Below are 15,605 nucleotides of genomic sequence, written 5' to 3' on the forward strand. Positions count from 1 at the left end.
TATTTAATATTGTAACAGGAGGTAAAGACTTCTATTTGCTTTACATTATTGTAGAAAAACATGTCATAATTTGTAATCTAAATCCTCAGTTTTGTGAGCATTTGATGAACACATGAAAGTTTATTTGTCTGACTACCCTCACTGAGCTGAATGCATCTCATCACATGCATTTAAGAAATGTAATGTTGGTTTGTATAAACATTCTCAGGATATAGGGTTTGTTTTAAACATAATATGGGAAGAGTCAATAAACAATTATTCAGCTTTGTCATATTCATGTTAATTGTTTATTGTTAATAAATAAATAATATCGTAAGGGCAAACGAGCAGGGATACTGATTCAGGCAGAATGCACAAGTAGCCAACTGCCCTGTTTCCAAAAGTGTCCATAAGCAGGTATCAAAGAAAGAATAAGTGATACTTGCCCCAACAACTACAGTTTCCAACTACTTTCATCTCAGAGAATTTCATGAACCTGGTGTGGTTTGTCTACTTGGTAATCCTCAACAGATCTCTTTCCTCTAAAATCCCACCCGAATTTCCCTTTTAACCCAGGTAAACTTTCTACATCCACAATCTCTGGCAAGGAGTTCTACAGTTCAGCTGTCCATAGCATGAAGAACCATCACTTCTTCCTCTGTATTTATACTGAAAAATGTAAATACACACTGACCTTCTTGCATATGGGTTTTTTTAATTATGGATTTACCCTGAACACCCATGTGTATTTCCGATATTATCGTGACTTACATACAGATTATTTCCATTGCTCCTACATAGCCTACAACAACTACCTCCCAGTTTAACAAATCGGGTTTTTTCCCTCAGGAATAATAATCACCAGATTAATTCATTCTGTAGATCCAGCCCCATCTCATTTTTACCTTGCTTGTAGCAAAATGTTCAAAATGACATGTAGTGAACTTTCCAAGACATCAGATAAAAAAGTCATGCGATCATTACATTTTAAACCAATGGTTTAAAAATGAATGGTTCATGGAGAATACTGACAGGGTGTAATATAGTTTGGAGTCTTACGAAAAAAGTGCAATTTGTTAGTTATCATTGCACACTTCACAGCTTATTTTGTTACTCAGAAACTTCAGAGTCATCAGAGAGGATCAGCTCAGTCTATCCAGAGGAACAACCTGACTTCATCGATAACCAGTAATGTCACTCCAGGGGAAGGTACGAGGACTCTAGAACATGAAGACACAAGCTGCATGGTGTCTCACCGCCACTGTCTGCTTTACCCTGAACAAGTCCATATACTCTGTGCTCCCTCTTCTTTCACTCCCCAGCTAATACTCCAAGGACAAAGAAAGCAGCCTAATCCTCGAAGCAGCTCGCAGTAGCTTTTAACTTTCTGCCCAGGTTTCACACGATGTAAGAGTGACACAACTGGCTTGAAGTCTTCCCACACCCCGCTGTTCATTCCTGTCCTGCACTGACATGATGGTTTTGGTGAGGACAGCCGTGAGAAAGATCAGAGAACGGAGCAAGAAAAAAGAGGTGATGCACCTACTTCTCTGTAAAAGCTCTGTCAGTTCCCTGCTCCAGTTCAGAGCAGAGCCCCACAGGTACGTTGGTACAACCAAAGGAGCGGTGCAGGAGGACCATCAGAGTGTTTTAAGCCGATACTGCCGACCGCTTTGAGGAGGTTTCACATTGTGTTCACCCTCGAGTCAAGCAGCAACTTGGAATAATTTTATCAGCAGGAAGCCCTACGTTCTTTGACTTTTAAAAGCCTGAACAGCATAAACAATAAGGCAGATGTGCTTTCTGCTAAATGTAGTCCCATCAACAGAGTTTCATTCTGTACTCCATTTGTGGTCCACGTGAAGCAGGGACTAAAGGACACAATGCCTCTGCAAAGAGAATTAATAATCAGCTATGCATTTATACTGGCAAAGTATCCCACCATTTTAAGACTTATTTAAATGAGCAGAATGGGAATAAGCCTTTACTTTTATTATATTACTCTGACCTCCATCTTCCTCCTTCCATCTGCCAGGAAGCTGAAAGAACTGCTCGGCAAGGCAGGGCAGAGCCATACCTGCACCCCAGCTCAGGCAAGGACCAAGGGCAAGAGCTTCTGCTGAAATGTGGCTCTCGAGCCCAGGGTCAGAGGGTTCATGGGCAAAGACACCAGACAAGACTTCTCATAGCTCGCTCTTCCAACTTAGCTGTCTCACAGCAGCCTCACCCAAGGTTACAGCTGCCCTATGTCAGGGCTGACCCTGAGCACCAGCAGCTAAAGCCCTAGGAGGGGCAGGGAAGAGGTTGCAGAATCTGTTGGTGCACTCAGCGCCGTGACAGCCACCTCCCTTCCCATCACCGTTTGTCCCCACATCTTACAAAGGTCCAGCTTTGGAGAGGCAGGTGGTGTGAAATGCTCAGTGTGCAGACATCATCCCCCACGTGCCACATTCGCCTTTAGGTGTTCAAGGGCCAACAATTCAGGGTGCAACACCGTGTAGATGGTCCCAACAGACTCTTCCTTTGCTGGGATCAAACCAATGGGGCAACCATAAGGGCAGTGAGGCGGCAGTGTTTCCGTCCCCTTCGAAGACGTTGGCAGTCGCTGCACTCATCTGGGAGCGTGGCTGAGGGGTCAATCCTGTGCCTGGGGCAGAGGCATGGTCCTGGGAGTGCAGGATAGGGCAGGACAGACGACCTGGAGGGGAATGATCTTATGGGTGATGGGCCTGTTTTGGGTGCTCCTCCCACCGAGAGCAGTGGCAGTCATTGGGATGGCTCAGGGCTGGGTAGACATCCAGGCTTTGTTGGCAAACTTAGAGGCAACAAAATTATGGGATGCCCCAGGTCCACCAGAGCAGCAGTTTGGGTGGTGCACCCACCCCACAGGGTGATAGTAAGGGGTACTGTGAGGTGGGGCTCCAGCCTTAGCCACAGCCATAGAGGTGGTGATACCCCCAAAAAAATGACCCAGAGCAGTGACCAGTTTCAGGGTCCTTTACTATGGGGTTTTGACATTCAGTATAGCGCATGGCCCGACCCAGGCCCCTCTCTGAGGCCTGGGACATTATGTTCATTGAACAACTAAAATCTGTTGAATAGGTGGCCAAGATGAGTCACGTCAGATCGGTAAACCCCATAGCCTTGCTCAATCCCCATTGAGCCGTTCAGGGGATGAGGGATAGGGACCACTGTGGCTGCAGAGGCGTCAGAGAAGCCTGCAAGGCCAAGACCTGCCTCTGTAGGCTGGCCAGAGTCCCCGGCAGTGTTTGGAGGTCATCCAGGAGCTGTGGAGAGGCAGCTGGAGTGGGGCTGCCCAAGGGCAGAAGGGAAGCCAAGAGCCAAGGGTGGCAGGAGCCTCCCAACACGGGCTTGGTCCCACAGCACCCAGGCAAGGAGAGCAGAGCAGGTCCAGTGAGAGTAACCAAGTCCGGCCAAGAGTCCAGCAGATGCCAGACAAGTCTATAGCATCAAGGCAGGTCCAGGAAGCCAAGTCAGCAGGTCAGGATCAGCAAGGTACGAGGCAGAGCACAGACAAACCTCAAGCATCTCTCAGGCAAGGGAGTGAGCTTAATTAAATGCAGCTCCTGAAATACGGGAAAGAGACCCCAAATGGGTCTTCTCACAGCAGGTCCTCCCACACGCTCTTGTCGCAGCAGGCTGACCCAAGGCTGTGGCTGAACTGTTATCAGAGCTCCCTCCAGCACAGGCAGCTAAAACCCCTTCCTGAGGGGAAGGGAGGAGTTTGTAGAGCTTAGCGGTGCATGCAAGACCCTGATGAAAGCCTGCTCTTGTTCTTTACATCCTCTTGTCACGCTTTATTAACATTTAAGACCAGACACAGGCCAGGAGCCTCTCAAGCTGACCAGGAGTTAGTGGAGGCTGCGCGGGAGCTGGTTGCAGCTTCGTGTTCCTTAACACAGAGCCTCCCTCTCCCTGTTCCCTCTCCCTCTTCGCTGTAAGTCACAGCATCTTCAGACTTTAAAAGATGACATCTGCTTGATATTGGAGAGCTTTGCTATTTCTTGGGAGCTAACAAGACACTCAGCTCTGGATGAATGTTATGTCAGTTCTTCCTCCAAAGAGCCATCATTGCTTCTCTTCCTCAGGCAATGCTGTGACATCCAAAAGCACTGACAGGAGGTAGTTTAAAAGCTCAGGCATTTTTTTGGCCCACAAATAAGCCAACTGAGTACAGCTATACCTGTAAATAAAAAAGGTCAGGGCTCATACTCTGACCTGAGATCAAACACCATGTCAGGACTCCTGTTTATATATAGCTGGACTCTGCTCCTGTTCTATTTCCCCACGACAGGGTGGCTTCTTCTTTCTGCTGGCCAGGAAGAGCTGCTGGCCCATGACCCTCTCAGACCATGCCTGGGTCAGTCAGCACAAGCCAACGCCACAACAAAGAGCAATGCCAACAACTGAACAGTATAGACACCCACAGCCAAGTGTTCACACCAGTGTCTCGCCCTTTACTGGTTTGGATATGTCCATCTAGTCCATCAGGTAAGTACGTGCATAATTCTTTGCAGGATTTGATCCTAAAAAAATGTTTCATTTTCTCCTCTGATTCCCAACTCAGGAAGGGGGAGTTTTAATTTACCTACCATCCATAGGTTACTGGCTTTTAGTTCCCCTTTAAATGACAAGTTAACAGATTCTATGGAGAAATAATTGGGGAAACAATCCAATCATAAATGAGGTCAGACTGGATAATTTCCTCATCCATTTTAGCTCTCAGTATCTGAGGATTTGGGTGCTGATACTTCTGCCTTTTTCCATGCTTTTTTGCCTGACTCATGTCACTCGATCGATTTGGCTGTGCTGGAGGTCCAGCTGTTACTTCTGTGCCAGTATGTAGTAACGCATTACTTCAAAGGGGGAGGCAATGACCTTGGTTTGCAGGCATCTCGCTGTCCCCTGTGGCACTGTCAGATAGCAGATAAAGAGACTCAGTGCTTGATGAGCACTTTTGCCTACCATCTCCAAGCCAGAAAAAATATTTCAATTTCACAGTCTGCATTTAATTTATTAACCCTTCCCCACCTGCTTTCACGGTATTTTTCTTCTTCCCAGTCTCCAAGAAGACTCAGACTGGAGGTTATATTTGCCTAATTAGCAGTAGGCAAATACATAGTTTTATAATGTTCAAAGAACCTTTTTCCCCTGAGGATCTCTAGGATTAGCCCTTTAGAGAAACAACATCATCCACCACGTAAATACACCCTGCTTGTAGCACAGTCATGCTGAATGCACAGGAAAGGAGAACTGCAAATTTAAAAAAGCATATCAAAAGTGGCCAGTTATAATTACAGGGGGAATTCAAGTCTGACAGCATCAGCTAGGAACACCAGAGCTAACATCCCTTCAAATATGCCACTGTTTAATGAATCCTAGGGACAGGTTTAACACGGGAGGAGGGACTGTGGCAGCTACGCCAATACTATGTGGTGTAGTGCACCCTGCACATCCAGCGAGAGAGCAGCAGTGGTGTTACTGCACACCCCACCTCTGCTTCATGCCCGTGTGTCTGCATTCAGTCCTGAGGGATGCAGCGTTTGAGATGTCACCTCTTGCTCCTGTCAAATAGCACACGTCACCAGATACACAACGTTGAGAGCATTCGGTGCATACCCGGGGTGTGGCTTCATGGCAATTAGAGGCTGGATTGCAACACACGTAGTGAAGTGCGTATCTTCCAACATAGCTTTCGTTTACCCTGGCAATAGAGTAATGTTGCCTTCGGTTCAGACCACATAAACCCGCCAGGGACTCTGGGTGTATTCTCCGGTTGCTGTATTTCACCAAAAGGCTGTGCCACCAAACCACCTCTACTGTCGTACCCGGCTTAGCTAGATTAAACCTGTCCCAAACATGCCTACAGGTTTTGGGCACACATCCATTTGCAGGCACCTACAGGCCTTCACTGATGAGACAGAAAAAACAGCAGCTTCTGAGCGTCCCTGGAGCATTTTCCTATGAGAAGCATCTGTATACTTCACCATGAGGGAGAATACAATGCATTTAGTGAGCTACCCTGCATGCATATACATCCCCGGGAAGAGTTTATGGGGGTGGCAGGGATGAGAGGTGAAGAGACTGCCTTCTTTCCAGCAGCATCCCTTTCCAGCCAAGCCCTCGTCCCAACCTGCGTGTCATCCACCCCGCCCAATCCATTTCAGTCTATAAAACCTAAATCCCAGGCGGTCCTTATGGATCTTATCAGCAAGATCCATTCTGTCAAACAGTCATTTGATTTTTCCTCTCCTTCCCAGTTACATGGGAGGTGGTCTGAAAATTAGACAGTTCTTCATCCAATATTTAGAGAGAAGAGAAGAGCTTACATAGCTTATTTTGAGCACTGTGATCATCTTCCTCAATTTTACCATGACCTGTGAAATATGAGGTTTTAAGTTTCGAAATTCTGGAATAATGGGAAACAGGGCGAAATTCCAGCTTACTTTCCAAAAAAAAGGTTATTTGTAGATCGCATAATAGGAGAGTAGAGAAAAAATATGAATCCTTAAAAGCATTTAAAAAAAGCACCTCAACCTTCTCTGCTTTAAAAATCTTGTAGACTTTAATTCAATTTTAGGATTATTTGGGGTTGGACTCTGGAGATGATGGCATCACAGATGTACACTGGGAGTGATGCATCAGGAGAAGGTGAGTCATCTGCTACCCAGTTAATACCTTTGCTGATGGGGAAAAGGAGAAGCCTTGCATCAGGTTTACAGAGTGACTCGTCTTAATAAAGACATGCAAAACAATGCATGAGAAATATGCCCTGAACAATGAGATAACACAGGTTAAACCACTCATAAGTAGATTTTCTTGGGAAAAAAATCCCTTGAGTACAGAAACTATACTGATCTCGTGATTTCCTTCAAAATTACTGTTATTCCACATTGATACTTCACCGTATCTTTTCTGCCAAAACTTGCTTCTGCAGCCCAAAATCTGAACAGAGAGTGAAACTTTGACATCTTGCTTCCTCATCAGCTGAGACCTCTGTGTAGTCTGATCAGGAGGGCTGTTTCCTGAGTGATACCCACACATCACTTGCGTGCTGCAGAACAAATACTGGCCAAGCAGGAGGACATTCTGTGGGTATTAAGCAAGGAAGAATGTAGAAAATGACGACGCACTCACATTTATACAAATCCCAGATGTCAGGGAGCCAGGCTCAGATGTGGTTTCAATTTTGTTTTCTCAGTCATCCTCCAAAGAGCCCACATTTCACTGCCCTCAGCAAATGATGCCTATGCTCATAAACATTGTTTGTGCTCGAAACCTGCCTTCTAGGGTAAAGCTTATCTAACCGTGGCACTACAGCACTCCTGTTACAACTAATCCGAATTAACCAACTTGTCTCAGTTTTAGAATGTCAGATATCAACAGTGCTTGTAACAGCCTATAAAACTGCAAACAAGAGGCCAAAGCATCGGGAAAATTATTTGGAAAGTCGGATCAAATAGGGAGAGAAAAAAAACAAAAGAAAATCACCGGCCTCAGGAACAGAGAACAGGCTGTGTCAACTGAACACCATGTTTGCTGTAAATAATGCGGTGCATGCACACTGACTTTTGCAAACACTGCAATTACTGTCTGGCTGCACTAAAACTTCACATTTATCTCAGGAGGCTTTCTCTGCTGTGTATGATTTTTCACCGCTCTTCCTCCGAGCTGTTTGTTCCCTGGCACAGTTGCTAACGTGCTCATTATTTTTAATGTTTTCCCCTTTCGTTTCCCGATAAGCAGGACAACAAAAAAACGGTGTAGAGAGAGAGTGCAAGTGAGTTCACGCGATGGGTCAGTGACAGTTCAGTCAAGCCAAACATGAGAAGGTGTTTTCGGACAGCGAGTTCATCCTACGATTGTTTGAGACAAGTCAACAGCAGAGGTTGCCTTTAGTGAAGGAAAATGATTGATGTGCTCTGGTAGAGGGGAAAATAGGAAGAAAATGAAGGTGGAGACACAGTGTTGTTTCAAGAAATGAATTGTTTTCACCTGAGAATTAGGGGACACAGTTTATTCCCATTTATAGTGCCAGGAGAATCTGACTCAGCTGCATCTTGCTTGTCAATGCCAGCAGGGCACGCACAAGAAAACGTGGCCATGGAGATGTGATTAAATACCCTCTAATGAAGTTTTCCAATGATTTTCCTTGGCTCATATGTTTTTACCAGACCCGGGTGTATCCAATGCTTGGGTCAGAAATCATATTCAAAACCTTTTTCTAGTGTGTAGACCTCAATTTGGCCAGCTCTGCAGATGCTGGCCAGTAGCACTGAAGCTCAACTTTACATAATGTGGAAGAAACATTTTCTTGTGCAGTCAAGATCTAAAAGCCCAGGAATGTAGGTTTATAGCTCTTTCCAGATTAGCTTATAACAACTAGATTTATAGATTTTTTTGTGGCTTTCCATTATAAATTGAACGTTAAATGGGTAATTCTGAGTTACAGGGTTTTTTGCTTGTAAAGTCTTTTTTTTTCTTTTCTACTCCATCCCTGATGCAGTTAAATGTTTCTTCTCTGGGAATAGATGTACCAACATTCAGGAATTCAGTGCAACCACTGGCATAGGAAGATATTGAAGCATTTTTAGGATATACAAGTAGGATGCTAAAGGTACAGGTGATCAGGAAATTAAGTTTTGTAGCCTTAAAGCCGCTGATTCCACCCTCAGAACATGAGGCTGAATCTGTGCAGCCAGTGTTTTTATTGATCTTGATTTATGTTTATAGACACTGTGTGATTATATCATTCCTTCATTTACCCAGATACATTAATGCTTCCACATCTGGCTATCTAGTTAGATGCTAACTGGCAGCAATGGCTGCATGGCTGGATTTTCTCTCATTCTGTTCCTTAATTCACCATTAATACTTCATTATTATTGTGACAGTAAAAAGCTTAGTTATTCATTATTACTCTCACAAAGGCCAGGCAGTTACCCCAGATAAATACTTGACAGATTTGAGCACCAGGACTAAAACTAATAGGGTGTAGCAGAGTGTAAGACAACTGATTTCCCAGCTGATCTATAATCCTCCATCAGAACAGCAACATTTATTTTTCTTTGACTGACAGATGCACACAAGTCAGCCAGGATACCTTTGCCAAGCTGTAGGTACAGGATACCTCACCTAGATGACACCTTTGTGGTTCAGGTTTATCCTACTTAACCTACCTGAGGTACCTATAGGTGAAGTTTTGTGGAATTCCTGAGCCTCTAGCAGCTTGCTGCTGACAAAAGTGGTGGTCTGGTGGTCCTGGTCTCTCCTCCTTCATTCCCAGCTCGTTAGATCAGCAAAAAAAATCTGTTTGGAGGGGGTCTTAGTTTTGTGGTTTGTTTTTGTCTTTTTTGTTTGTTTGTTTTGGCACTTTTCTGCTGGTTTAGGTTGTTTATTCAGGGTCAGATAAATGCCATAGGTGCCAGTGAAAGGCAGACAGTCATTAGAGGGGCTCACCTGTTTTAAGAAACGTAACTATGAGATGAGTTCAGTTCAGCGCAGAAAGTTAGGAGGAGCTGCCTTCTCCCCTTATGGATGCTTCAGATGTATCAGAACAAAGGGTATAAGGTAAAGGCTATTTACTCACATAAAACCTAGGCTGAGCAATGGAAAGGTTAGTGCTCGGGGAGACTTCTGCCTATACTTTCGCTGCAGCTGGAGCCATGGAGTGGGATGGGGTTGGCAGCCTTGCCCACACTCCCATCGTGCAAAGTTGGCATCAGGATTAATAGCCTTCTCCTCTACTCTTTTCCCCCCTGCCAGCAAATCCTCTCTGCTTATACCAACAGAAGTCTTGATTTATGTGCAGAAACTTGAAGGCTCTGTGTGGTTTTGTATGTGGCCAGTCCAAATTTCTTGTACTGGGAGGGAAGTTTTGCTGTGCGCTGTAGGGAGAGCAGGACTGGAAGCTAGCTGCTCCCTGACTTAAAGCATTCTCCTATTTCTCTTGGTCTTCATTGCAAAACTGTCCTTGCCCCCATATTTTAAACCAATTGAACTGAAAGATGCCACAATTACTGTCCTTATATCACAAAAGTTCAGTGTTAAAAGTGCAATTACAGTATATTTTAAATCCCAAGCAATTACCATTTGTTTATAGCAACAATTGCAATCCATTAAACGAATATGCCAGCACAATTGACCATATATATCTGCAATTATTAGCATGCCACTAAACTAGAACAAACCTATGGTATTCTAGCCTGCATTTCAAGTGGGAGCTAGAGTAAATACCAAGGCATTTATTTATATTTTGGGAGCTAGAATTTAGAGTCTAAAGTAAATACCAAACCATTTTATTTATATGTTTACATTCAGGTTTTACTTTAAGCTCCTGCCTTATCACAAGACGAACTCTTCCTATGCGGAGGCATAAACAAGATTCTCAGTAGATCATGCTGGCAGTTTTATATATCTCTGTCCACCAAGATCTTTTAGTATCGAATTAAGTGAGGCCAAAGCTCTGAACTCCCAGCACAAATATTTTGCGGTTGTTGCAGAAAAGAGAAATTGTCATGCCCAAACAGACCAATGTAGTATCCTGTCTCTGACAGTTGTCAGTGTTGAATGTTTCAGAAGACAATATAAATCCTCCCCTCCCAACCTTCTCTGTCCGTAAGTGCACACAATGCACTTAATTGTGCAATCCAGAAAAATAATATCTTCCTGATCTTAGCTGATCATAATTGCATATAGCTTTATTTATATCGACATTAACATTAATCTTGATGGTTATCACTAATGCTGTTACCGGGAGGCACTGCATATTTTATTAATACTGTTCTCTAAACTCACTGTGCCAATCGAGGACTTCTGGCAATCCTTCGTTCCCCAGCAAGTTCCTCCTATAGAAACCTCCCACTTCTTTGCAGGAACTCCCTGCATGAATCCATCCCTCTCCCTCATCCCAACGATTCTGCCCATATCCACAGGCCAGAATTTTTCTGTGCCCTCTTTTGTTTCCAGATTGTCCGGTCTTCCCTCAGGTTCAGGGCCAGGTAGCTGTTCCTTTTTGCCTACTCAGATCTGCTGAGAATTACCCACCCCGCTGCAGCCATGGCTCTGCCAACCACTCAGCTTTTTTCCTTACTGGCACTGTTCTTGCTATTATCATCGCTCTGCTTTGGAGCCTCAGCTGCAGATTCACAGCTCTAACACCAGAACAAAGTGCTGTATCAATTAGTTTGACCTCCTAGCTCGCGGGGGCCGCTACATTTCACCCAGTTACCTTTGCGTTGTGACTTGAATTCTTTATTTTTAAAGCACTGCCAGCTGTCTGGATTTAGCTGTACCTGAGATGACTTTGTGTGGAGTCAGCTTGGCTTCAATATGATTTACTGGTTCAGAACCAGCAGTGCATACAAATGGAGCTGTACTTGTTCTGGGGCCAACTTGGGTCTAGGAGCGACGCAGCTGCCTTGAAACGGTGCTGAGCCTGGGCTAGTAAAGCCCTGCCAGAGCTCAGCTGGTTCTGCCTGGAACCAGCTCAAGCATCTCTGTGCCACATGTCACGCTCCTGGAAACAGTAAATTTGGGAGGACAGTGACAAGGTGTCCCACCAGCGCTACGTGAAGTTATTTCTGGCTCAGCACAGCAAATTGTCTCTGATGAATCTTGGCTGGTGATAGACTGGTCTGCAGAACTACTTTGATGTCTCTGCTCCATGGTCCCCAACATGGGCACGGCCCTGAACCTCTGCTGGCTGCGTACATTTGCATCACAGCTGAATTAACAAACCCTCCTGCAATCCACACTGCTGGCAACCACGGTGCAGAAACGTCCAAACTGTCTGAGCTAAAACTAACAAGCTCTGAAGTACCTGAGCTGGCTCAGTTTCAAGCACTTCAAGCATATTGTGCCGCATAACAGAGTGTTCTCAGATGGTGCTTAGTGAGAATGTTGAGCTAGGGTTTATACATCTTTAATGCAAAGGTAAAAAGGTAAACTAAACTTTAGAGAAAAAAGGAAAGAAAAAAAAGCTAGGGGAAAGGAATCATTGTGCCATTTTCCCCTCAAAAAGCTATTAATTAAATACTAGTTTGAAACAGAGTGATCCTGGGGATATTACATTTCATACCAAGCTTCTTACAGGGTCGGTAAGCTGCCTTCAGCAATATGTATGATTTCTCCTGTTTTTTTTCTAGTTGTTCAGTACCAGTATTTTATTTCTAATCCCTACCTCAGTGTCACTTCTGAATAAGGGTAGGCTTTTAGGCAAAATTGACTTATTTCTTTTACTGACATAAGACTGATACAGGTTGTCAAAAGACCTTTGTTGTCATCCATTCCAAGAGCTCATAATTTAATAGAAGACAAGAGACAACAGGCACAGAGAAACAGATGGGAGACTGCAAGAACACAGTAACACAAACAGTCTAATTTTATTGTAAGGGTAAAAACTCACTTGTGTTGCTGTTACATAGCATGGCCCACTCACTGGTTTCCACGCAAGACTCCACATGCAAAACCAGACATCATCTCATTAACCTCTGCACATTCCTATGGCAGCAGTTAATTATATACTGTATAAAATAATGTCTTTTTTTGACCTAATTTCAGTATTATTGAATGGGTAAATCAAGTCTGATATGAAGTAGGCTTCAGCCTTTGGGTAAAGAATAGTTTTGACTACTAGCAAGACTTCACTTTCTTTCAATAGCCCTGAGTTATAACCCCCTGAAGTAAATGGAAAAAAACTTCATTGCATTGGGGTTTGGATCAGGCCAAATGTGATCTTGAGAACTACACAATACACCAACCCACATGTCAGACATCTGACATTCATTGGTTAAGGAAATATAAAATCATCAACCTCTTTCTCTACAAGCAGTGAAAGAAGAGCGAAATGGAGATATTTTTGTAAAATTATTTGGGGAGAACTCAGATACTAATGATGGGGAGCAAATAAGCAGCTAGGTAGATGGGAAGATTGTGGAGGTAGGAATTGGTCTGGAGCAGCTGGGAGAATTACACAGAAAACTATATTAAATGATGTTCCAGCTTCTGAACTCACTCATATTCATGTTTCTTGACAGCATTTGCTTTTGAATGTTTTCTGGATGAGATGTTGGCACTATTGAGATTTATGCCGTATCAGCCAGAGAGAATGAAGCTGTTTATTTATTGAGGGAGAGCACAGGCAGCTAGAGGAGGAGACCTCAAGTCTCCCAAACCTGACCTGCCTCTCAGCAACTGGCTGACTTTATTTCTAGTCTCAGCAAGCTGCTGGTAATAACCTGCATACACGTGTCCATTTAAAGTCCCATATACTAGTTCACATGAAGTATGGGTGTCAGGGCCTAAAGAAGCTATACATACAGGAATATACCCTGCCCCATTAAGCAATTTACCACATAATGGATTAATGGTTTGCTTATATTTCTGTCATGCTGGGATAATCATTAACAAATTCTTTTTACTGCCTGGATAGCAGATGGCTCCACCTACTCCTGCCAGGGATGGAAAAACTCCTAAAGCTTTAGGGCAGGATGAAGGAAAGCTCAGTAATCCTTTAGGAAGTGTGTTAACGGTTCAGGTATTAATTGGGTTATAGTTCACAGGAAATCCCTGGGGAAAGGGAAGCGTGAATGAAGAGAACTGTAGGGAGTGTTTGGATGTGTGAGGTTACAAATATCCCTATAACCTGTCCGAGGACACGTGTGTCCCCATACCAATCCTCCTTTTCAGCAGAAGCAAGTGCTAGGACAAAGGTTTCAGCTATGAATTTCAGCTATGGCACAGCTGTGCAAGTGTCCTAAGAGTTTGTCAGGGGGCAAAAGAGAGGGAAGTTTATTGGAGCTTGCTCAGCATATGGGTGGCTATAACCTGGTTTTATTTTACTGCTGTGCCCCTGTCTCTATGAAGTTATTAATGACGTTGTTAGTACGTTAATAACAGTAAATATAATCTTTCTTTACTTTTGCCTAATGTTCATGTTCGGTGAAAGAGTGATTTCAAAAGATCCGGCTTTCCATTTCTGTAGGCAGGCTTGCTGGACTGCTCACGCGCTAGACTCTGGGGCAGCCGAAGAGTAACAGATTTTTTCTTGAGTAACCTTCACAGGCTCGTTGAGTAGCTGTTAATGCACGGTGCCAAATGGGAAAGCTACTCTCGAAGGCAGGCACTAGTGATAGTCTACCTGCCTAAGCCCCCAAATCTCCTGCTGCACTTGGAACATTCTCCTCTCGATGTCCTTTAGTTCCCAGTTTACTCAGTCCTGTCAAAATAGCAAACATTAACTGCTTCCAAGGCTCTATAAAAGCCCAGAGTTTTAATGTTTTTGGTAATGTGGACAGGAGCTTCTTGCTACCCATGCACAGATCTTCAACATCTTGGCATTCAACGTGTGGAAAAATGTCAGATGTAACTCCCATGGTGTGGATTTTGATCAGCAGCCTAGAGCTGACAGATTTTACTGTTTATTCCTTATCCCCAAGCCATTTACTTCCCTTTAACACTCTGAACTCCGCACTCAAATGCTGACATGGGTATTTTTTAATTAAGCACCTTTTCACTGTTTAAGTTTGCTTAACAGATATCTGCCTGTCGGCTTTTTACTTTTAACTTCTTGTTTGCTCAGCAGTGAGGCTTTTCATAATTAAAGCCCTTTTTCAGTTATTCCGGTCTGCAATATTTATTCTTCAGAAAAAATACTGAAGAAATGGCTTTGCATGACTGAACGATTGAAGGAAACACTTCAGGTGCTTGTCTGTTCTTCAGTAGCACAAGTTTTTAAATTTAACAGTAGAATTTTCTGGCTCTTTTATCCACCATCTCTCAATGTTCAAAATTTCAGTGACCCTCGTGAACAGTTCTGAGTCATTTCTTCTCCTGGTGTCAACACTTCGCATCCGTTCGCGCCAGATCAGAATCTGCGCAGAGCAGCTACAGAGCGAGATCTCGAATAAGCAGCCGTGAATTTGTCTCACAGGAGTATTTTGAGCACCCAAACGCCCTAGATAATGAAAATCCATGTTGAAAATTCATTCTCCTCCTTACCTAACTAATCACAAAAGTAGGTAAGAAAATATTCAGCACCCGAGGAGCAGACCAGAGGTTTTTCTGACACTACGCCCTGTATAGTATTGCAGTTGACAAACAAAATGGAACTACAATGGCAACATATAAAATAGCATGAGAAGGAACTGACAAACAACTTGTTGCTCATAAAAAAAGCTTGTTTTCAATTTCAGACTCAGCTTCTGTGTATGGAATTTGCAAGAAGATAAGGAAAAGCCTCTATAAATACCTGAACAAAAGCTGGTTATTTCAAGCTTTCATGGCCACATATAAACTAATATTTACAGGGGCAAAGACACTTCGGAAAATAAAGACTGTGTCCTAATTTAAGCAGTTTTACCCTGATATGCACGTAGGTTGCGTAACTGCTCAGCAGTGGCTGTTGCACCCTCCTACTTTTCGAACTCCTGTAGCCAAGCATGCTCTATCTCAGAAAAGAATGCAACTTCTAGCCAAGGTTTGTCAACGTGAATTCTTGGGCACAAAATGTACCCCTAAGAAACCTCTAAAGCTGATCTGAGAGAGAATAAAGTTGGATCCGCTGATCTTGGTGCGTGCAAAAGTTGCCTATAGGATTGGAACAT

Source organism: Aquila chrysaetos, chromosome 3 (assembly GCF_900496995.4).
Source record: "Aquila chrysaetos chrysaetos chromosome 3, bAquChr1.4, whole genome shotgun sequence".
Classification (NCBI taxonomy): domain Eukaryota; kingdom Metazoa; phylum Chordata; class Aves; order Accipitriformes; family Accipitridae; genus Aquila; species Aquila chrysaetos.